Source organism: Carcharodon carcharias, chromosome 6 (assembly GCF_017639515.1).
Source record: "Carcharodon carcharias isolate sCarCar2 chromosome 6, sCarCar2.pri, whole genome shotgun sequence".
NCBI lineage: Eukaryota > Metazoa > Chordata > Chondrichthyes > Lamniformes > Lamnidae > Carcharodon > Carcharodon carcharias.
The window spans coordinates 140,513,930-140,537,693 of NC_054472.1; positions in this window are offsets into that span (position 1 = coordinate 140,513,930).

Here is a 23,764-nt window from a genome sequence, read left to right on the forward strand (position 1 = left end):
GAGAGACTATGGTGTGCAATAATGGAGTATGGCACATTTGAGACCATATCTATGACATGAATAGTAATTGTTTACTTTATAGTATGAAACTCCAGTGAATATTAATTCTGATTTACCTTTAGACTTGTTTTATTTTGCTCAAATAGCAAAGAAGTCCAAGATAGGATTAAGATGTATTGAAAGAGAACCTGCATACCTTCAGGTGACACCCCTGTTGCAGGGGTGGGGGAAAGGGGGTAGGGTAATGCTACAAATTAAAATGCAATCATTGTCACAGCATGCTCAATGCACTGTGGTGTACCATGTTGAAGCATGACAGAAAACCATTCCATTAATTTTTGTCAAGGGTTTAGATTGGAAGGTATGATGTCAGCAAACAATGTTGATGTTAGTTAACATGTAATGGAAAACATTTCTTTCATAGTTGACAGTTCTCCAGCCAATTATGCTGCTGTTTAGCTCTTTATTACAAAAGATTAGTCCTCATTCCTACAAGTTTTCTTGGATTAGCACTGTACTGTCACCTTCAATTTAGAGCAGGATTTAGGTTTAACATAAGACTCATTCATTCAAAATATGTTGTTGTGAATATATCACAAAGATAAAATAAAGTGATTAAAAATGAAGAAAATGACCTTTCTGATACCTGTTACATTAGTTGACAGGAAAGAACAACTAATTCTTACCTGTCAAGTATCTAAGATTGGTAGATAATTCTGCAGTATATGTTCATCAATGTTTTCCAAGTTCCAAATGCCCTTTGGAAATAAAGAGCAGAAAGAAGAAAAAAATTAAAAGTGACAGAGCAGAACCAAACCACTGTCAGGACTCTACAGTCAGGGTAAACACTGAATATGAAGTTACTTTTTTGAAAACAGAAACCTCCCTCCTAATTCCATAAAATTAAAGATTTTTTAAACTGTGCTCTGGTTTTTGGAACTTACAGTGTGGTACTTCTGGACTATTATCAGGGTAACTCCATGAAGGTAAGATAAAAACCATCTGTTCCATGCATTGGTATGAACTTGGAGGTTGTTAAACTTCAGAAATGCATAAAAACAGCGAGGAAGGGAGGAAAGAGGAAAGGAGGAGGAAAGATGATTTTAGAATTAGCGGAAGATTATACAGAGCTTAAAAGATGGCTTAGACTGTTACAAGATCGTAGTATTTACAGAGTTCTGCTGATACATTAAATAAAAGTCAAACTCCAGGAAAATTTAAATTTCTTAGGTGGGATTACAAAGTGTAATACAATCTGAGACATTTGGAAAAGAAAAATAATATAGTCTTTGTTTATCGCTGAATTTTCCGATTCAAGTTTTGACATTTAAACTTGTGCATTACTTTGACCTTTGAAACTATATACATCTGGCAGACCAGGGCTGTGTTAGATCATGAATGAAATGATTGATGGAGTCAGAGATTGAAGTAACAAACAAACACAGTTTATTTATTTACTACGCAGTAACTATTCCCCTGCTGAATACCTTATAGGATCTATGATCATCAGTACCACACAACAGCCCATGTCCTTGTCCCACACTTACCTTGTGTAATAAGATGCAGGAGTATTCTCATATAAGCAATGTGACCCAGTGAGATGATGTCAGATACGATTTGATACTTTGGGAACAATGCTTTGTAGGGGAACAAGTATCAAAACTAATTTAGAGTGGACCATTTCTTGATGGCAATCGGGGTTCATTAGTTCAGGGTGTCAGGACATTTGCATGTATTTGTGTTTCAGTAACACTGACTATTTGTGGCCTTGTTCCTTCAAAATAGAGCTGGCTTTAGCCAGTTGCAAAACATGTGACTGTAAAAACCTCTATTACATGAAGGGCTCCCCATCCAATAGCCTGATTTGGGGAAAGTAACACCACCAGGCAACTCACCTCAAAGTCCTGGTTTTTACTCAGTTACTCACTGACTTACTCACAAGTCTGCTCACACTGTCTCCTCTAAGTTGGACACAGTTGGGAATGAGTGCCATATTTGGTCAATGGTCATAGCGATTCAAACTGGAAGAACATGGTATATTGAGCTGCGACAAAAGAGTTATTTATTTGATATTATTCCCTATCAACAACAGTAATGTAGTATTGCACTTCATAAGATCACAAAATAGTTAGATGAGGAAGGCCCATTGACTCATATTAATTCTTCTATCCAGAATGACCTCTACTGCAGCATTCAATGGTTTGTAAATGTTTCTGGGGATTTTATCACCACTCTTCTGTACAGGAGCCTATTCCAATTATTGATCACTTTTCGTGAAGAAAATCTTCTTAATATCAGTTCTAATTTTGTCTTTTATTATTTTAGTCTTTGCCCTTTATTCCAATCCTGTTATTTGATTTAATTTTAAAATTAACATTTTACATACTGGTTACAATCCTGTGTGCCTCCATAAAATCACTTCTCAGATAGCTCCTTTCAAGGATGAGAAGTTCCAGTTTTTCCAGGCTTATTGCATCACTGAGACCTCGAACTGGGGATCATCATTATGACTTTTCTTTTCATCACCTTCAGGGCTTGACTGGTTCCCTTAGAAACATAGGAATTATAAGGTGAAGAAAGACCAAGGTCCATCTGGTTAACCTTCTACCATCCACATTACATAATGTCATATCTCAGTTGCTGGTACACTGTAGTAAAGGTGTGGTATAAATGAAGCACTGTATTGTTCCATCATGACTTTTTCTAACTTGGAGTCTGCCTATTTTGACTATATAGTTCAACATTCTATTATCGTTGTTAATTGCTACTGTATTGGATGGACATTTTGAGTGTCAAGTCTACTAAAATACCTAAATATTTTTCCTTATCTATTTCACTAATAACCATCAAGTATGTCTGTAGCGCATTTTTCCTTCCCATATAGTTTGCTCTCCTTAAAAGTTAATTATGCATTAATCCATGCAAAAATTTAAAATTGTATGTTCTGAAGTTTAACATCTTAATATTTATTTGTTACAGTTAGTACACCAAGAACTTAAATTCAAATATAATAGAATATTTTTAAACTTGAATTATTGTATTGTTTTTTATTTATTTGCTAGTGGGATGTGGGCATCATTGGCAAGGTCAGCATTTATTACCTATCCCTGATTGCCCTTGAGAAGATGGTGGTGAGCCACGCTCTTGAACAATTACAGTCCTTGTTGCTTAAGTGTTATTGGAAAAGAAGTTTCAAGATTTTGACCCAGCGACACTGAGGGAAACACATTAAGTCAGGACGGTATGTAACATGAAGAGGTACATGCAGGGGATGGTGTTTCCATCCATCTGCTTCCCTTCTTCTTCAAGGTGGTAGAAATTGTGGGGTTGGAAGGTGTTATCAAAGGCATTTTGGTGAGTTGCTATATTGTATTTTGTAGCTGGCACACACTGCAGTCACTCTTCAGCGGTGGTGGAGCATGAATGTTGAAGGTGGCGGGAGCAGTGTCAATCAAGCAGTTTGCTTTGTTCTGGATGGTGTCGAGCCTCTTGAGTGCTGTTGGAGCTGCATTCATCCAGGCAAGCGACAGGTATTCCATCACACTACAGACTTATTTCTTGAATGTGATGTACAGGTTTTGGGGAGTCAGATGAATTACTTGCTACAGAATTCCCAGCATTTGACCTGTTGTGTGGGATAAAAAATAACATGATAGAATGAAGAAGACAACATAGGAGGAGTCTGTTCAAAGGTTAAGTCACAATGAGTGAGAACATCATCATGTTGCCCTTTGAATTTCAGATATCAGAGGTTCTGATGAAAGGTCAGTGACTTGAAATGTTAACTCTTTTTCTCTGCCCACAGGTGCTGCTTGACCTGCCGAGTATATTTCTCTTTTCATTTCAGATTTCCAGCATCCACAGCATTTAGTTATTGGACCCAATGATGTTATTTTCTATTCTTTGATAGGATATGGGCAAAGCTGGCAAGGCCAGTATTTGTTGCCCACCCTAATCGTGCTTGAACTGAGTGGCTTGCTAGGCCATTTCAGAAGGGAGTTAAAAGTTGATCACATTGCTGTGGATTTGGAGCCACATTTGTGCCATATTAGGTAAAGGTGGCAGATTTCCTTCCCTAAAGGGCATTGGTGAACCAGGTGGGTTTTTATAATAATCAGTGATTGTTGTTATGGTAACCATCACTGGGACTAGCTTTATATTTCAGATTTATTAACCAGTTGGATATCTTAGCATTTAACTAGGCACAAATGATATTTGATAATAGAAAAGGCAAGTTAACCATAGGAAATATAGGGTTAGATTTTCAATTGCCAGCACGGTTGGGATTGGGTGTGGCTGTGATTTAAAAATCATGTTCCCAGAGGGTATCGCTGGATCCTGATGCCTCCAGAATGCACTCTGATTTTCAAAGGGACGGTGAAATGGGGAACCTGCTTACCTACAATTAAGAGCCCATTACGCTCCTTGAGGATCTTGTTAACGCGCTGGTCAGGGTGAGAATGCAGTTGTCAGATATGATTTTAGAAACCCAATCAGTCTGGCGCACATTATTGCACAGCTTGTTGAGCTCAGAGCAGAAATAACTGAAAGATTTTCTTTCACTTTTTATGTGGTGAAAAGATCCAGGACTTGGGGGACCTTGCACCGGATCATGCTCATTACCTCTGATTTGATTGTGTGGACACTTTCTTAAGCTTTTATGTTGCTGGCACTCTAAAGTGCTCTCTTCAGCAAGGTAGCAACAGCCCCTTCATGGCTTGTTATTATGTGGCAGATGATGTGTGCCAGGCGGATCAAATCCATGAGGGAAACTTGATCACGCGGTCATAGCTGTTTTACAATTGGTATTTTATTTCGAGACATGTGCCCTGAATTCAGAAATAATAAGGCTACCACGATTTGAGGTTGTTTTAGAAAACTAAATTAAACATTTATTAACAAAAGATTTCAAGCACATACATAGGTCTAGAAATTACTACTATAAACACTCCTAAAACCACTAATTAATCTGGCTCTCAGTTACACCTCCAGTAAGGCAACAGTAAAAACAAATTGATTTAAACAGACCCAGGCAAAGCAACGCAATACCCTGGATAGGAGAATTTAAAGTGAGTTTTCTCAGCTTTGGTTCCTGTAGACAGCAGCTTGATGCACAGAGGCTGGAGTCATTACACACTTGTTAGATCTTAGAATTCCTTCTCCTGTCTGACACATAACCTTATCTCCTTTATAGATGTTTCTCCCTCTTAATGCAAATTCCATTGTTCCTATATGTTTTTGCAACTTAGCTTTTCTCATAATATAAATCTTTCATAGTACTAATTTTGTCAGTAACCTTTGGAAAAAATAAACACTGTTTGGCTTAGCTTCTTCTTGCCATCCCTTTGAAATTCAAACTAACCTAATTTATCTAAAAATGCAAATTTTTCTTACACCTCACATTCTAAAACTTCAGCCATGTTTACGTATTTATTGGCATGTGTCTGAGCTGGAGTGCCTCCAGAATTTCCACGTTTAGCTTAAGTTAAAGGAGACATTTTAAAACATAACTGTCTCATAAAATCCAGCGTTCATAACAAACACAGCGCAGAACCAGGGAACATAACGTTAAAATCAGATCCAGGCCAATTAGAAGAGAAGGCAGGAAAGTGTGGAAGACGTGTGCAACTCTCTTTCACAAAAAACAGTAGATGCTAGGTCAATTAATTTAAAATCTGAAATCAATAGGCTTTTGTTAGCAAAGGCGATAAACAATATGGGATCAGGGCAGGTGGATGGAGTTAAGATATCGATAAACCATGATCTCCTTGAATGACAGAACTAGTTTGAGGGGCTGAATGCCTACTCCTGTTCCTCTGCTTCTCGGTGGTCATGCTTTGTCATGCGACTTCATATCATATGCTAAGCCCACTCCCCATATCATTTAATTAAATGTAATTAAGGAGTTTATTATGCCCCATTGCTGCACTGATTGGGATTTCCAATCAGCAATACAGGCAGCTCATATTGGCCTGGACTATGGTGGGCTCAGGGCAGGAAGGGCGGGGGTGGGGAAGGGGTCATGTGAGGGACCTCCCAACCGGACACGTAAAGGCAGCTGGGCCACAACTGCGGCTGCTGGCTGTCTCCAGTGTGGGTTGCTCCTCCAGGATCATGGCCAAGCAGCTGTGGCATTTTAAAAAATATAATTGATTTACCTCCCCTTGCTGTCTGCATCCTCTCATTGGCAGCTTCCACCTTGACCAGTTGGGCTGATGATCACTGAGTGACAGAGGGCCACCCATTGGTGCCCTGGTGTTTGGAGTCTGCCACCATCCTTGATTGGACAGTAAGCCTGCTCCCAGACCTTTGGCTGAAGCTTTCAAAATCGCGATGTATGGGGCTGGGACACAGAACTAGCCAGCATGTACAGTTCCCAATCCTGATTAAAAGTTCAGGCCTTCTAATAGTGCAAAAAAAAAATCACTTAAGTTGGAATGACTTTGTGATCTGACCTGGTAAGGAATCTCTACTGTATATCACTAAATGATCACTAATCTAGTTGTAAAAGTGTCTATTTGCTGAGAAGCATTCAGAATTGTCTTAAAGGATTACAGATTTTGTATAGAGTTGATAGAATTATAATTAAAATAGATGGAATTGCTCTATGTCTGGACTGTATAAGATTTACTCAGGGGATAAGACAGCTTTGGCCCCTTGCCAAAGCTGTCAGGATACATCCTGCATTGATCTGTAAATTAATGTTTCTGACCTGGTTTAAACATGAATACTTTGGTACTTGAATTAGTGTTTAAATGTCATTTCTTTGATATGCTATGGAATAATAAGTAACCTTTGCTGCACAAGTTATCAGTGTATTTCAAACTATTGGTCTGAATTAACATCAAACACTCAGTCCCAAAATTGAAAATTCTAAAATTAAGGAGATACTTAGTTTTTTTTGTAACAGTTGTACATTGAATAAATCATCACAAAAACAGATTGTTACAGGAATTACAAGAACAATTACTGAGAAGACTGAGAAAGTTTCGCATTTGGTTGCAACGGAACCACTTAATGCCTGTTTACATATTCATCAACTGTCCTGCAGCCCTGCTATAGCCGATGATGGCCTGGGAAAACTCACTCACATGGTGGAATCTTTGCTTTGGAAGGAGGCGCGGAGGGCAGGTATGGGATGGAGTCCGGCCCATCACCCCCGGACACAGATCGGAAGCAGCAACAGGGACTGCTAAGTGCTGAGGTGCATTATTTAAAAGGCCTGCTTTGGTTCTCTGGGCATCCCTCGAGTCTTGACCCCTCATACCACCTCATCCCCTCCACCAACTCCTCATGTCAACTCATGACCCACCCACCCCCAATGGCTCATTATGCCTACCATTGCAACCCATGCATCCACCCACCCCAAAGCCCCTTATAGCCCCTATGCCAGTTATAGCCCACATGTTGCCCAACCACAACCCTTTGCCCTCACACGCTCTATGCCAACTGACCCAGTATACAGCATTTGCAGACTTCAGGAGCTGAGATGAAATAAAATAAAGGTCTAAATATCTGTTACAACCTTTACTATATTAAAAAGAAGCTCCCAATCATGAAAGGCCCTTAAAGCATTTGAGGCCCTTCAAGTACTTCATATCTTATTAAAACAGACTCTTGTTATTCAAAATGGCCCATCAAAGGCAACTAATCTTTTAATAACCTCTTTGTGCTGTCAATCAAATTATGAACTTAGGATGGTCTACTGAGATAATGACAGGTTGTGGAAAAATAATGATATAATGGTAGCCCTTGGGGTAATGTCAACAAACAACTATTGTAACTGCTGGAACAGATGTTTTCAACTCTGACTGATACAGGTAATCTATTTTTAAAAAAAGGGGATGGGGATTTAAATAACTTCTCAGCTTGAGTTTTTGTGCTTCTCATTGGCACAGGCAGGCTGTTTTTTTTAATTTTTAAAGAGCTGGGGCTTTAAATAGCTTTACAGCTTGATAGTTTTGCCCACCTTATCCGCCCTTCAAGAACACATACAAAAATTTATAACTCCCACTTTGCAGGTTACAACCCTTGCTGCAGGGTCTGTTTGAACTCAGCATTCAGTTCAAATGGCCCAACTGAGTTCAGGTTATCCTTATGTGTGAATCTCACCCTGCCCCCTTTCCCCTACTGGCAAAAATGGGATCTGTTGAAAATGAGTGTGGGGCTTATGGATCCAGGTCTTGCCTGCCATTTTTAAAGGTCTGAACACTCTCCATGGCTCCAAAAAAGTCCTAGCTGATAAAAACATAAGAAATAGGAGCAGGAGAAGACCAAATGGCTCATTAAACCTGCTCCACCATTCAATATGATCATGGCTGATCTTGGGCTTCTACTCCACTTCCCTGTCCACTCCCATATCCCTTGATTCCCTAAGAGATGAAAAATCTGCCTGTCTTAGCCTTAAAAATATTCAACGATGGTGCATCTACAACCCTCTGCGGCCAAAGATTCATAATCCTTTCAGTGAAGAAATTCCTCCTCATCTTAGTCCCAAATGATCAGCCCCCTACCCTGAGACTGTGTCCCCTTGTTCTAGATTTCCCAGCCCATGGAAATAACACCTCAGTACTTCCCTGTCAAGCCCCATCATGGTTTTGAATGTTTCAAGGAGATCACTCCTGGTTCCTTTAAAGTCCAGAGAATATAGACTCAATTTACTCAGCCCCTCATCATAGGATAAGGCTCCATCCCAGGAACCAATCTAAAGAATCTTCATTGTACTAGCTCCAATGCAAGTAAATCCTTCCTTAAATATGGAGACCAAAACTGCACACAGTATCCCAGCTGTGGCCTCACCAAAGCCCTGTAAAATTGTAGCAATTGTAGCAATTGTAGCAAAGCCTTGTACTCCAATCTCGTTGCAAGAAAGGGCAATGTGCTGTTTGCTTTCCTAATTGCTTGCTGTACCTGAAAGCTAACTTTTTGTGTTTCTTTTTGGGTGTACGAGTACACACCCAAGTGGCTTTGAATATCAACATTAAAAATATTCTGCTTTTCTATTCTTACAATCAAAGTAAACAACCTCACACTTCCACACATTATACTCCATCGCCACCATTTTCACATTCACTTAACCTGTCTATGTCTCTTTGCAGCCTCCTTGTATCCTCCTCACAGCTCGCATTCCTACCTAACTGCCTATCATCAGCAAACTTAGATACATTACACCCTAGGCAGAATTGTCCCAGATTTGCACTAACTGTGGTGGCAGGCATGAAAAAAGACGTTTTACCCATTGGCCACAATGGCAGGTTGTCGCGCCATATTGTCCCCTTCCCACCATGTCCCACCTCATTAATAATGCATTCACAGGAAACACTCCGGATCACTGGTGGGCAGGCTCAGATTTGCCCGCCACGTCGTGACCTCAGCACTTCCTTGCTTCAGGTGCCATATTTAAAGTGCACCAGAGCACAGCCTATTTCATGTCTACAGACCAGGACTGCTCCAGCTGACAGATGGCCCAGAAAGCAAAGGTGAAAGAAGTCCCCAAATTTAGTGACGCCTCTTTGGGATGCCTGCTGGACGCTGTTGAAGGCCACCATGATGTACTCTACCCCTGCTCTGGCTACAGGAAGTCCACCAGAGTCACCATTTCGTCCCAGGAGGATGTGGCAGCAGCGGTCAGCAACACCCCAGCACAAAAGAGGTCAGACATCTAGTGCAGGAAGAGGATAAATGTTCTTATCCATTCCATCAGGGTAAGTCAACCAACCCATCACTCTCCACTCACTCACAAAACCACCACACATCGACAGGGATCTCACAGCTTAAGGGAAAACACCACTAATGCACACACACACACACACACACACACACACACACACATTATCTCCATCAGGCTCGTATCCTCTGGAGCTCATGTCCTCATCTCGTCCATGCCTCCGCTCACCACACAAACATTCCATGCAGTGCCATGCATCCTGCTCACACTCTCCATCTGTTTTCATGCAGGAGAAGCTGGCTCACAAAAGCAGGGAGAGGTCCCAGACCTGGGGTCAAGAGGCCCACATTAGACCCCTCACTTGCTTTGGGGAGCATGCCATTGCACTGATTGGTGAGGCCGTGGACCGTGCCTGCAGTGACAGTGAGCTCGGCGGTGAACACCCATGTGAGGATCCTGCACCACATCATCCCTCTCTCAACACAACTGCAAGTGCTCCCTCTCCTGCTTTTGACTCTGTAGCCAAGCATTATTTATCTCTGCTTCGGATCACAGGGAGGTCTGCCAAGTGACCGAGGTCATCGGCCGGCCAGTCCCTCAGCTCCATCCATATCCTCACCTCCAGCCAAGAGGACACCTCAGCCATTGAAGAGCTGGAAATAAGCAGCCTGGAAGACCTGTCACTGCACTTACCCACACCCTCCACCAGCGCAGAGACACACACTTCTTTGGGACCTAGATCTAGAGAAGGCGCGGGTTCACAATCTAGTGATCACTGCATGGACACATGTCTGCAGTAGGTGGAGGCAGGTTCAACTGAGTCCCCAGGCACTTGGAGAACTGCTGGGGAAGGAGGTCCGAATCAGATAGCGAACCTCTGGATTTGACCTTCCAACTAATCCTGGAATGTCAGCAGAAGGCGGAGGAACACCTTGCAGGGCTGTCGGAAGCCCTCAACAGAGTGCCACACAACTCAGAGGAATGAGTACACCTGGTCTCTGATGAAGTGGTGGGCAAATGGAGGTCTCCATAGGAAGGATGGTGGACGCCATGGAGACCCTGGTCCAACAGAATGTGGAGATGCGTTCAAACTTGCACTCCATCACGATAGCCACGGGTGAGTTCCTTGACGTTCCTCCAGGTGCACCTTCCCCTCAAGGAGTCAGGCCAAGGCCCTTGAGCACTAGAAGGGAGGAGGAGTGGCAGCTAGACACCCCTAGATCATCCACTCAGGGATCTCAGAGACTGTCCACTCCCTCTGAGTCCCCTTTGGTTGTGAGCCCCCTCCACCTTGTCCTCTGTCACTTCTGTCCCCCAGGAGGACAGCCAGCACAAACTGGGGTCCTCAAGGCCTCAGATCTCCAGAAGATTGCACAGGCTGTCTCCACCCCAGCTGCGGATGTCAGGGCAGCATGGAGAAGAAATGGTAGGCCTAGAAAAGTTAGGAAATTTTGATCACAAGCAACTGCATGGGTGAACACATTTGTCATTTTATAATCTGAAAATATATTCACTTTCACTGAATAATGTGTAATGTTGTCTTTAAGCTTCAATTAGAGGCCTCGCAGGTCCTCCCCCTGCATTCCCAAACCCCTCTCCTCTGCCACTAGCAGTTCAGCTGCTTGCAGCTGGACCATGAATGATTCTGAGAGAGAAGTGTGTGTGGCCAGGCCTTTCGAAGCCTCGTGCAAGCTCTCTCCCATGCATGCAGATCCTTCATCCATCACTCTTGTCTTATAGTCCTGAGCATTTTCAATGCTGCCGGCTGAGGTTCTCATTCAGTTGTCTATCTGAACCGACCTGCATCTCCGCCCATCCACTGATCACACTCCCATTCAGCACATGTGCCTGACCAACATGAGGCTCTGCTCACTTTTGGTTATGGTAAATTTTTTGATTAGCTCCACTGTATTTTCCCCTCCCCCAGTCACCAATGTCCTATCCCCCATCACTGTGGACTGTGACTGTGGACCCCCTGGCATCACCTTCCATCTCCCCACAGTGACCTACCAACTCGAACCCTTGTCATTCCAGGGCGTCCATGTGAACGTGCACGTTTCCTACTTTGCTGAAAATCCCACCACCATTTACACTGACCATCACCCCCCTCCCAACAACCTCCTCCTTTCCACGCCCAGGGTCCATGTCTGCCTCCGAGCCCCCATCAACCACCCTCACTGTCCCTTCTACTGCTACCATCTTACCCTTGCCCTCCCACCCTACTGGCTTCCTCTGCCCTCTCCCATACTCCCCATTCCCTCCTGCCATGTCCACACTCAGTTTGATCCCCAGGATGCAGTCATTGGCTCCATAGACCCCTCCTTTGCACTTTCACCTGGATTTCCACCACCCCTTACCCCCTCCTTCACCCTTGCTTCTTCCTCCTCCTGGTCACCTTCTCCCTCCAAACTCCCTCCCACCCCCAGACACCTTCCCCCCTCCAAACTCCCTCCTGGCCCCGGACACCTTCCCTCTCTGAACTACCTCCTTCCCCTGTACACCATCCCCTCTCCGAACTTCCTCTCCTATGCCTTCCTCCCCCTTACATCTGCCTCCCAACTTGCAGCATTCACCCCAGTTACATCGTCCTCCCCCACGGACACCCTCCTTCCCCATCCCAACCTCACCCCCCCGACACCTTCGTTGCCCCCAGCCCATCCTCACCCCTTCCCGGTAAACCTTCCGCTCCCATGCACACCTAGACCTTCCTCTCCCAGCAACCCCCACTCTCTCCCACTCACCTTCCTCTCCCCCCATTTCGCCGATCATCTGTAGCAGTCCATGACCAAGGCCGAAGCAGGCGCGAAGCATCAACGGAGACCTTCCATGAGCTGCTTTGTGGTGGAACCATGTGTATGAGGATCCATCCAGCATGTGATACACATGCTGCTCTGGGGTCCAATAGTTGAAATTCCATTGAAAACTTATACTCAGTAAGAAAGATCCATCCATGGCTTACTAAAGAGGTTAAGGACACTATTAGATTAAAAGACAAGGCTTATAATGTTGCAAAGGATAGTATTAAGTCTGAGGATTGGGGGTGTTTTAGAAACCAGCAAAGGGCTACCAAAAAGTTGATGAAAAGGGAAAATAATAGAATATGAGAATAAATTAGACAGGAATATAAAAACAGCGTGTAAGAGCTTTTCCATGTATATGAAAAGAAAGCAAACATTGGTCCCTTGGAAGCAGCGACAGGAGAAATTTTCGTTGAGAACGAGGAAATGGCAGAGACATAGAACAAATGTTTTGTGTTTGTCTCTGCTGTAGAAGACACAAGTTACATATGAGAGATAGACAGTAACCTAGGGGCTAAAAAGAGTGAGAAAATTAAGGTGTTTAATATCAGTATAGAAAAAGTACTGGAGAAATTCAGGAAACAAAAATATGACAAATCCTGAAGACCTGATGACCTAAATTCAAGTGCCGCCTTCTCCTCAGATGTTCGCGATCTGAGCAAGGCCCCAACTTCTGCATGCTACACTTGTCCAGATCTGTTCTAGGCCAGCGTGTTTCCCTGCTGGCATAAAGGTAAATCAGGCATGAAGGGATGATTTCGGTAGGGTCTTACTTTGCATCCCATTACTGGGATGCAAATTGTGTTCACACCTGCCTCCAGCGGGATTTTAATTCCGCCATGGTGGACACCATTGGATGATCCCGCTGTGACCTCATGCTGTCATAAAACCGATTTCTACTCACACCAAATTGTTCCCTCCCCACCCGCCTTGAAGCCCACTGCCAACAGGACTGGACGATTGCAACCTCTGTCTGCTTACATTGTGCAGGGTTACGGGGTAAAGGCAGGAGATTGGCACTAAGTTAAAATGCTCAGAGAGCCGGTGCAGACATGATGGGCCCAATGGCCTTCTTCTACGTCATAACAATTCTGTGACTCTGTGATTTGTCTAAGTCATTAATATAGATTGTGAATATCTGAGGTCCCAGCAATGAACCTTATGGCACTCAAATAATTACAGCCTGCCAATTTGAAAATGTCCCATTTATCCCTACTCTCTGCTTCCTGTCCATTAACCAATTCCATTAACCCCCAACTCTATGAACCCCTATCTTGCACGGTACCTTATTGAATGCCTTTTGGAAATCCAAGTATACTAAATTTACTGATACACTTTTATCTAGCCTGTTGGTCTACAACCTCAAGAGCTCTAATAAGTTATTGAAATAGGATTTTCATTTTGTAAAACTATGTTGACTTGTTCTAATCATAAGATGCTTTTTTTTAATTCATTCATGGGATGTGGGCTTCGCTGGCTGGGCCAGCATTTATTGCCCATCCCTAGTTGCACTTGGGAGGGTGGTGGTGAGCTGCCTTCTTCATCCTCGTTAGTCCATGTGGTGTAGGTACACCCACAGTGCTGTTAGGAAGGGAGTTCCAGGACTTTGACCCAGCGATAGTGAATGAATGGCGATATATTTCCAAGTCAGGATGGTGAGTGACTTGGAGCGGAAATTCCAGGTGGTGGTTTTCCCATCTATCTGCTGCCCTTGTCCTTCTGGATGGTAGTGGTCATGGGTTTGGGAGGTGCTGTCTAAGGACCCTTGGCGAATTCCTGCAGTGCATCTTGTAGATGGTACACATTGCTGCTACTGTGCGTCAGTGGAGGAGGGAGTGAGTGTTTGTGGATGTGGTGCCAATCAAGTGGGCTCCTTTGTCCTGGATGGCGTCAAGCTTCTTGAGTGTTGTGGGAGCTGCACTCATCCAGACAAGTGGGGAGTATTCCATCACACTCTTGACTTGTGCCTTGTAGATCATGGACAGGCTTTGGGGAGTCAGGAAGTGAGTAACTCGTTGCAGGATTCTTTGCCTTAGACCTGTTCTTGTAGCCACGGTACTTATATGGCTAGTCCAATTCAGTTTCTGGTCCATGGTAACTCCCAGGATGTTGATAGTGGGGGATTCAACGATGGTAATGCCTTTGAACATCAAGGGGCGACGGTTAGATTCTGTCTCCTGCTGAGTTTTTCCAGCATTTTCTGTTTTTGTTTAAGAAGTAAAAGAGTTTACATTCAACATTTTTACGCTCATTTTACCAGTTAGTTTCTTTACAGCCATTTTTTTAGTGGCCCTAATGCCATTTTTCAGGAAATTTGTTAAGACTTGTCAGATCTTGCACCGTGCAATTGCTGACACGTTTTTCTGCCTCTACACAGTGGGACAGAAAACCAAGGCTCCTTAAAAGGATTGCTGGAGGCCCCTGGAAAAAAAACTGGCAGGTAAGTTTTTTTTAAAACATCTTTCTTGCGGCTTCTCCTCCTGCCTTCAAATTAATACTACTGGCTGCATTGCCTACTGCCTAGCTCCTAGCCTCCCCCTGAAATTTGAAGGGCCCATCACAGCAAGTTGCATTGGGATGCCAGATTGGTGCCCACAGCATCCAAAGGAAATCGTTCCTCTGCGAATGTGAAATTCTTGAGGTGTGTATAATTGCCACCTTAACTCTATGAAGAATATTATAAAATGTATAAATATTATTAGATTTATAATAGTCATTTGGAAGCACAGAACTTGAGTAATGCTGAAATACAAGACATTGTTTGTCAAAGCTTTTCACCAGGACAATTTGCGAGAAAATACCAACAGGAGGGGAAACAACATATTTATACTGTATGAGAAGACCGTGCTGTTTAGTTGGCAAGTGGACTCTTATTGACAGAGGTATTGCCATGGAGAATGCACCAGGTGATGGTGACTGATGGTTAACTGCCAAGCATTGTTTGAAATTTAAACCAGGTAGCTTGGCTCTAATTGGTCAAGACATTGCTCTGAGGAATGAACCAGCGAATGGCTGTCACTTATTTTGTTTAGCTGAAACAGGAGCAATGTGTACATGTTCTTCCTGTCTGCAAAGCACAGAGCCCTGTGTATTAACCTATGCAGCTTCCAGTATATGCAAATGTGCCACATTGCGAGACTGACTGACAATCTTAACTTGGCTGTCAGCGTAATTCTTAGCACACTGAGGATTATTTAGCAAATGTCCAATTGCAGAATCACATCTAATGTTGCAGCTGTGTTTTGAGCTGTGTTTCATGGCTGGTTGACCTTGCCCATTGCAAACAGCAAAAGGGACATGCTGTTTGATACGATCCACCAGTCATTGGGATGTATTTCCTACATGCCTAGCATCACACTGACACTGAAATTCATACACCATATTTCTCATTTGTGTGATAGGCAGAATGTCTTTTTGGTTTATGGCAGCAGTGGCGAATATCATTCATGCTGCTAATGCATAGTAGCAGCGTGAAACAGCCAGTTTCACCTGTTGCTCAAATTTTTGAGATATCTTGCCCTTCCAGGGTAACCTGAGGTCGACTGGGCACTTTTCAGGACTGAAATTGATGGCCTTGGGTAGTTTCTTGCGAATTGTCCTGATGAGCGCAAGACGAAAAGCTTCAACAAAAAATGTCTCTTTTTTCAGCAATACTCAATGTTGTATTATAAGATTTAATATTATAAATATATCAAATATTATACTTTTACACAAGTTAGAAAAGTAAGTTAAGAATAACAGAAAATCTGTCAGTTCATCTATCATATTTTTTCCTTCAACTGTGATGTGCACTGTAATAACATTCTGAATATTTAAGTTTAAAAGAATTAGAGGTATTCCTATTGAAATGTAATATTCTGAGAGGGCTTGAAAGGGTAGATGCTGAGAGGGGGAATCTAGAACTAGGAGGCACAGTTTCAAAATAAGGGGTCTCCAATTTAAGATGGAGAAAAGGAGGAGTTTCTTCTCTCAGAGGTTAGTTAGTGTTTGGAATCTTCTTCCGCAGTGAGCAATGTAGGCTGGATCATTGACTATATTCAATGCTGAGTTAGAGAGATTTTTGATCGACAAGGGAGTCAAGGGTTTTGGGGCAGGAAGGAAAATGGAGTTAAGGCCACAATCAGATCAGCCATGATCTTATTGAATGGTACAGCAGGCATGGGGGGGCTGAATGGCCTACTCCTGCTCCTATTTACATCGGGAGGCGGTGGCATGGTGGTGTTATCACTGGGCTAGTATTCTAAAGACCCAGCGTAATGCTCTGGGGACCCAGGTTTGAATAAGATGGTGAAATTTGAATTCAATAAAAATCTGGAATTAAAAGTCTGATTGTCACAAAAACCCATCTGGTTCACTATTGCCCTTTAGGGGAAGGAAATCTGCCATCCTTACCTGGTCTGGTCCATGGGTGACTCTTAAATGCTCTTTGAGCAAGGGCAATTAGGGATGGGCAAGAAATGCTGACCTAGCCAGTGGTGCCCAAACCCCATGAATGAATAAAAAAATTACAAAGAAATACTGGAACGTGATGAAAATCATTGACCTGAAATGTTAACTCTGTTTCTCTCCACAGATGCTGTCTGACCTGCAGTATTTTGCTTTCATATTCCTGCTCCTATTTATGTCCTTATGTTATGCTCTAATGTTCTTAGAACTGTCCAAAACCAAATAGATTATAGAATTATTTAATTTGAAAATAACTATGCAAAGTATTTGTTGTATCTTTCTACGTGCTTTATTGAAGCACAGTGTTTTTAATAAAAGCCTAAATCGGCAACATTAATCACTGGACAGGAAAAATCTTTGATAAGAATCTTATCAGACTAATTCCAATAAGGTGCCCTCTTTGGACACAGAACTTTGAATGTTGATCATTTTGTGCCCATTACCAAGTGCTTTTGAATTTACGCACCAAAAGTTCCAAGTGACTAAAATCTTCCACAGAAAATGAATACAAGGTTTGTTATTGATATTCCATAGGAAAGCTGTTGATCGTAACATTGGCTGTCAAAATTAAATTTTCTAAATTATATTAGGAATGTTTGTAATGAGTTACAATGAACTGCCCGTCTCTGTCCAATTGACTATGTGCATGTTTGCTAAAAGTTGAAGCGGTATAAAATTTAATTTTTATGAAGTGTTTGCAAATGCATTAAAACATCAATTTTGAGGTTCTGTTCTTCATCATATAGCTTCACATAGTTTATATACAGGGTAATGGATGGCTGCTGCTGGTGAGTTCCAAAGTAGTAAATCAACTCAGTGATTCTGGTTAGGTCAACAAAACTGTGAGATTGAATTACTGCCTGAAACTTACTGACAGACATTTGCTTTCATATTATGCAGTCTAGGATTTACTTTAAAATAATAACTTTGTATTTTAATTTTTGTACTGTTAGCTTGAGGATTGAATATAAAAACAATTACATGGCACAATGAAAGGATGTTAAAGATAATATTTGTATAGAATCTGAAATAATGACAACAGACTAGTACTATGGTAATATCCTTTGGCACAAATTAACAATATAATAAATATCTGAAAGTAAACATAATAATACTATTTTCTTGAAGGATTTAGACGACAAGAAACTGCAGAAGTGACATCGGGATGCTTTAGAAGTGTTAACTGGATCAAGATATTAGATTACTTCCTCAAAATCAATCCATAGTAACTGAATTTGCAATCTATGTGCACTGGATGTTTATCAGACGTTTGTTTTCCAATATTTGAGTCATTTGTGTGCTGGATGTGCCCACTGATGTGACAGCTAGTGCACTGCCAATAATACACAATGATGTAACAACCAGTTTTATACTTTACAAATATTATAAAGGTATCAATAGATAGAGATAAACTGATATATGCAGATTATTATAATGCACTGATCTTACTGGGGATTGGACAATGTTATTACCAATGGGGGAAGAATGTCTGCATGTACTGTGTTACAAGATTAAAAATTTATTGCGTATGTGTTTATGATTCCATTACACGCAGCAACTTTCCTCTACAAAAGTGAAATTCTTCAGCTGTGCATAATTATCACCTTAACTCTGTGAAGAATCCAATAGCTAAAATATGATTATATCTTGACACAAGTTAGAAAAATGTCAGTTCAGAATTATAGAAAATCTTTCAGTTCATCTATCATAATTTTTCTTCAACTGCGATGTTCACTGTAACAACATTCTGAATACTTAAACAATTAGAACTACCACACGCCCAGAAACCAAAGGTCCCCTAAGTAGCTTATAGAGTTATTGATTTGAAAATAACTATGTAAAACATTTATTGTACCTTTCTACATGCTTTATTGAAGCACAGTGTTTTTATTAAAAGTCCAAATGGGTAACATGAATCACTAGACAGGAAAAACCTTTGATAAGAATAAAATAAGCTGAGTGAAAGTCAGTACACCTTTAAACAGTGAATTGTTTATGAGACTTTTCAGGGAGGATGATTACCTTCAGGGGACAGTTTGTTCTGAAAGCCAAAGGATATAAACAATGTTTTCCTGCTATTTATGTGTGTAATAAAATAACGATTTATTTATTTTTTTGTTCCCTCTTAAACATCCTTTTTGATAGATTCATTTCTGCCAGTTTCAAAGTGCCTTGAGCAGCCGGAAATATTTTTTACATTGAGCTTGACTACAGCTGAAAAAACTCTTATTGAGCAGAGCATCTATCCGATAATATCTGCAGAATTTTACATTGAAATTATATAAAACTGAAAATACTGGAAATACAGAGAGGCCTGACTGGTAGAAGGCTTCAGCTCATGTTGACAAAAGATCTCTCGCTGGACTAATAATCAGCGTTTTTCTTTTCAGATGCAGTTGGGCCTGCTCTGTATTTCATACATTATTTATAGCCTCGGTTCAGTGTTGGGACTCTCACAACTGAGTCATCAAGGTCATAGATTCGAGGCCACTCCAAAGACTTAAATGCATCATTTGAGCCAATTCAAAGCAGTTCTGAGGGGTTCTGCACTGTCAGAGGTGCCACTTTTTGGATAAATCATTAGACCTAAGGCTGGATTTTGACATGCTGAGACCCCAGGATATATCAATCTTAAGAGGCCCCATAGCATTACCAAAAAAAAGTATTATTCTGACAGAAAGGACAATGAAAATAGAAATATTAAGGCTTTATAATTACATATATACATAGGTGAGGCACAATGAAAGACTGATATGTTAACTAAAACATGTATCTTGCAATAGCCTATTTGCATTATTAAATACTTACAGATTTCTTAATTAACATGTAAGAAAACTTTTAATCTACAGTAACACATGAGCAATTACACAGATCAGCACTTGCTAAATGGAAGCAGCAACCTGCACAAAACTTATAAAAAAATTTTTCCTGACTTTTGGGCAGCAAAGTCACTGATGATGTTCTCAAATGATAAGCTACAAAGTTTATCATTTTCTATGTACGTAATGCTTAGTGCAGGCAGCTTTTCTTGCAGCATTGTTGTGTACAGTTCATTCTTGATGTTTTTCAGCCATGAAAATGACCTTTCTCCTGAGCAATTTGTTACCATTAGACTTAAAAAGAGCCACAATATTGCTTCTGCTTTATGGAAAGCCAATTGAGTTTTGCCTAGGATGATACAGGTCCTGGTGGCATAAAGTCCCTTTGTCTGAATAATTTCCCATGATATAAGCTTAGAAGTGCTTTATTTCTCCTATGGGGTTAACATCAACATTGTCAGGATAATTTTTCACCAGAAGCTTAATAGTTTCACACAGCTGTTTTTCCGAAGCATCTAAATCAACCAAAAACAAAAAATTGTTTGCAACATTTTTGTATCTGATTGGTCTTTTCTTCAAGTTGGTTTCAAGTGCATTCATCATAAGAATGAAGAATTTCACTCGAAACTTGTCTCTTGGAGAAAGTGTTTCATCAGCATTTAGTGCATCACCATCATTGACTCTTTTTCTCATTCCTTTCCTTTTATTCAAACACTTCTAGTCTACATCAGACAAGTTTCCTTTTGTTTTGAGTTCAATTTCATCAAAACTTTCTTGGGTTTCTTTCAAGAAGTGAGGGAGTGATGTGTTAAGCTTTGCACATGTATGAGGGGCTATCTGTGAATCCACTAGAGCCTGGCTGGTTTTGTGGAACCAATCCAACAAACCATTCCAAAGTTTGAACATGAAAACAAACTCTAATTCTTCCATTTTCTCTTGCAGAATTCCAGCTCCTTGCCTTGGGTGGAATTTTCCAAGCCCGCTGGCAGCAGCCGTGATAGGTCGCGTGCACGGAAAATATGGCGGGACCCACTTCACGACAGCGAGAAGACAGATCACGATCTTTCACTCAGCCCGCCGATGGCGGGCCACGTTTCCTGCCATCTGTCGGCGGAGAACTAATTGTAATACATTAATGTTTAATTAAAAGGCCGCCCCTCCCCGCCCCCCCCACCCAGTCAGGCCCTTGGAACCCTGTCGTATCATCCATCCAAGTCGGCTGGAAAACACACCGACATGTTTCACAAAAGCACGCAGGCAACATGCACTTGGCAGCCTTCACTTTGAGGGAACTGAGGTGAGTGAGCAGCAGTGTTCTCGATAACTCGCCTGTCACTTATGCAAGTGACTGAGAACCAGTGTTACCGACGACTGTGCATGTCTAGGGACCTGGTGGCTCACATCTGCCACTTACTGTGGGGCTTGGCGCCAAGGGGACTTGGAGGGCATCCACTTCCAGTGGCTGTGAAAGTGAACGTGACACTCAATTTCTATGCCAGTGGCACCTTTCAGGTGACCTCTGTGGGATTTCACAATCCGCCACTCACAAATGCATTCAGGAAGTCACGGATGCCACCTTCTCCATAGAACACAACTTTGTGCATTTCGTCCGGGAGCAGGATGGAAGGACCATTGGATTCACCCTGGTCTCGGGATTCCGACAGGTGCAGGGTGCGATTGTCTGCACTCATGTGGTGATCAGGTCTCCATCGCTACACTCAGTGGACTTCATCAACCACAAGGGCTTTCACTCAGTGAATGTGCAGCTGTTATGGGATCATCAGAAACACATCCTGCAGTATGTACACGGTTTCCAGGGAATGTGCACGACACCTACATCCTGAATCACTCGCAGATCCCTGCAGTCTTTCAGGTTCCACAGAGGCTGCAGGGTTGGCTCCTTGGGGACAAGACTACCCACAGAGGCCTTGGCTGATGACACCCGTGCTGCAGCCTCAGACTGCAGCAGAGTTCAGTGAGGCTCATGCAGCAGCTCACAACTTGGTGGAGCAGACCATCAGGATGCTGAAGATGCGGTTCTGGTACCTGGACTGGTCTGCTGGAGCCCTGCAATACAGTCCGCAGGGGGTGTCACTCACCATCATCATCTGCTGTGCCCTTTACAACCTGGCACTGCAATGGGGAGAGGAGCTGGCTGAGGAGAAGACAGAGGAGCTGCACGTCTCCTCTGATGAGGAGGACGCTGGTGGGGATGAGGGTGAGGGGGTCCTCAGTGGTGATGATGACGGGGATGAAGCCCTCGCACTGCCTAGACGAGGCAGGCACACTTGGGAGGCCCTTATAGCTGCCAGGTTTATGGAGGATGATGACAACATGCAGTGAGGGGTCCCCATAGATCTTCACATCGCAGCTGTGAACGTTTGACTCCAGCTTGGCTTATGGCAGCATCAATAACCTCTGTGAGAATGCTCATGTCATGGGGATTCAGTGGAGGCCCTAATAGTCGATTGATCACAGGAGGATGATGACGCTATGCATTGAGGACACTCCACAGATCTTCACACGGCCTCTGAGAATGTCTGACTCCTGTCTGGCCAAGGACAGCTCACTTGAGCTCCATGATCATGGCCATCTCAGAGATGCAGCCATGAAACTTTAAACGCATCTGATGCTGTGTCCGCCTTCAGCACCTGAGCTGCAGCCAGCATCACTGGTCACAGATGCTGGTATGATGGGGGCCAGCCCCACTTTAAAGGTGCTGAGAGCACACAGAGAGTATGAGAAAACTCTGTGGAGCATGCCCACTATATTCTGGCAGCAATGACCAGCACTGCCGATGTGCAGGCATCAGTAATGTTTCCAGGGAATGTAAGGCTGGACCATCACTGTGATCTGAAGGCTGCACAAAGCACAGGGAAGTGGCCATGGTCTGAGGGACCTGCCTTTTATCTTGCGCAGAAAGGTTTCACATCTGAGTGACAAGAACACTGCTCATCAGAACAAGGAGCCAGAGGCAGGGAGACATTCATGGGAGATTATTGACAATAGTGAACCTTATGTACCCATGCCCAGCCTGTGCAATTAATTCTCCTTAAGTTTTCTAAACCTGCCGCTATGTCTTGATGCTCCGCGGACATCCACAGCAGAGGTGGAGGCAGCCTGCTGACGCCCTGTTTGTGATGACTTTGATGGGTGTCCTCTGGAGGGTTGAGACTTGGAGGGCTCCGGCCTGCTTTCAGGGACCTGCTGTGTGTCAGTGGCACCCTCCTTGGCCTGTGAAGCTGGATCTGCGGAGGTCACAGGAGGAGGGGATTCAGATGGGCTGGTCACTCCCAGAGTCACCTGATTGGATGGACCCAGAACCTTTTGATCCTCCTCCCTCTGGGTGCCTAAGGGCCCCTGGCTGACTCTGTGAGCAGGAAGGGTAGCTAGAGTGAGATCAAGCTGCCCAGCACCTCTATCATGTACACACTGTTGGAGGCCAACTATGGCATCAGTGATGGAGTTAAGTCCGTGCAGGAGTGCAGGTGTGATGTCCTGGACCAAGGTCTCCATGGTGGTCACCTTCCTACCATTGTTGACCTCAGCACATTGCAATGCTGCTGCTATCACCTCAGCCTGAAGATGGACGGACTCCTCCATCATGCCTTGCAATCTGAGAAGTGCAGCGGACATCCCTTCCTGATGTTCCCGAGCTTGCCTTTGCAGATCCAGCAACTGTGACATGACCGAGTCCAGAGGCTCATCATCTGAATCGGACTCAGCGAAGTTCTGGCCTCCAGCAGTCCTCCGAGCGCTGGGGACCTGGGAAGTCCCTGCTGACGCCTGCTGTGGATCAGAAAGTGCAATGTGCTCACCAGATTGTGATCCCGAGGCTACTCTAAAGCTAGGTCCCACCGAGGTGTGTGTGTCTGCACTGGTGGAGGCTGTGGGTGAGTGCTGTGACAGGACTTCAGGGAGGGTGCCTCCAGATTCCCCTTCGGAGGTTTCTTCAGAGCTTGATTGGAGCCTCTGGGTGGTGGACTCTGTCGGCTGCTTCCCCGATGTGCCTGTGAAAGTAAGGGGAGATAATT